This window comes from Etheostoma spectabile, chromosome 20 (genome assembly GCF_008692095.1).
Source record: "Etheostoma spectabile isolate EspeVRDwgs_2016 chromosome 20, UIUC_Espe_1.0, whole genome shotgun sequence".
Classification (NCBI taxonomy): domain Eukaryota; kingdom Metazoa; phylum Chordata; class Actinopteri; order Perciformes; family Percidae; genus Etheostoma; species Etheostoma spectabile.
The window spans coordinates 20,025,224-20,026,871 of record NC_045752.1 but is presented as its reverse complement, the minus strand read 5'-3'; the positions used below and the strand labels follow the sequence as shown (position 1 = coordinate 20,026,871).

At 40.3% G+C, this 1,648-nt stretch overlaps 1 protein-coding gene across 1 annotated transcript in view; it reads right to left on the bottom strand.

The window, feature by feature from the left end:
* Positions 1 to 1,648, bottom strand: part of clmna (calmin a) — a gene marked incomplete at its 5' end in the record, with an annotated part of 44,348 nt that overhangs the window by 27,552 nt on the left and 15,148 nt on the right.

The window sequence follows — 1,648 nt, the reverse complement described above, 5'->3', positions numbered from 1 at the left end:
GGGAAAGTGAAACCCAAAATGATTGTATTGATACTGTCATGCATAAGACCTTTTTTTCCTGTCCTGGACTTGGCCTTGACTTGGACTGGAACCTTTTTAGACTCTGTCTTGACTTGGACTCGACTAGTCCTGGTCTTGGACTTGTCTTGGACCCTGAGGTACTGTATGAAAAAGTGGAATTACTGCTCTGCAGTTGAACGTCTCATCAACTGGTCACGTTGCAGTTTACGTCATGTCTGTCCAGACTCGTAAGATAAATGTAGGGGAGTCTTTACAGCAATTTAATAAAAAGGTGTGCATAATAAAAGTGTATTCTTTTGATAATTGATAATTGCTTCACACACATCTTCAACCCGGCATGTTGGCGTTTAAGTGTTTTTGCAGAACATAAGGATGTTGCAGTGAAGTTGACCTTTAACATTTTGGATATAACATGTCATCACATCATCATTTTACCCTACTATTTGTGTAAAATGTCAGAATTTTCAATTAAGTATTAATGATGAGTTCTTGAGCTGTGGCAAAAAAAAAAAAAAGTGTGTTACGTAAGGTCTCAGTGGACGTTTGTGCCAAATTTGAAGACATTCCCTCCAGGCATTCCTGAGTTATCACGTTCAGGACAGTGGGAGATGTTAGAGGATGTCAGTGGTGGAGAGTGATAACATCCCATGGCGTGTCGACACAGGAAGCCTTTCAGCCCGCACTCTACGTGAAACCCGAAACATATTTTTATGCTGTTTTCCAAGCGTAACTGCAGTGATTGTGTTTGGCTCTGAGCGCTGCCAAAACGATAGTGACCTACATTCAACACTGTGCCTGGACACATCCTGTGTAGACCCAGATGAAGCGTTCCTAAGGTGCTGCCCATGCTATGCCTCCTGTGTGAACACAGTGTAACATTACACCCAAAAACCTTCCATATGTGTTTAACTGGGTCTGGATCAGATCTGGTGGCTTTTTTTTCAGGTTGTAACCTGATGCTCGTCCCTGGCCCTGTATGGACTCTTGATACACAGCCTGAGGGCCCAGCAGGGCAGGGACCTAAATCCCGTAACTGTTAATGGTTCCACAGTTTGGGAAATATCCTCATACGGGTTCTTGGAGTTAGAGTTAGAGAGGAAGGGGAAACAGCTAGCCTGGAGCTGTCCAAAGTTGAAAAAAAAATCACCTGTCATCATCACATTGCTTGTTTTCCCCAACTCACCCAAACCTTAACTTATGTGTAGAGCTGCTAAACCACTTCATTAGTTGTTAGATATTAAATTACCTATTTTGATAACAGAAGAACAGAAAAGGTCAGATAAGTCAGACCCGTGTTTAACTATATATCTTTAAAAAAAAATTAAATTCACTGTGGTGTTCTGTCGGGTTCTCTCACTAAAACACTGCCGTCCATTACAGCCATCCATAGTATATCTTTAGCAGAGCTGGGCAATATATCAATATTATTTTGATATTGTGATATGAGACTAGATATTGTCTTAGATTTTAGATATGGTAATATGGCATAAGTGGTGTCTTTTCCTGGTTTTAAAGAATGTATTACAGTAAAGGTTTGTCATCTTCTGAACTTACCAGACTGTTGTAACTTCTTGGCCTTCTTATCCACTTAGTCATTATATCCATATTACTGATGATTATTTATCAA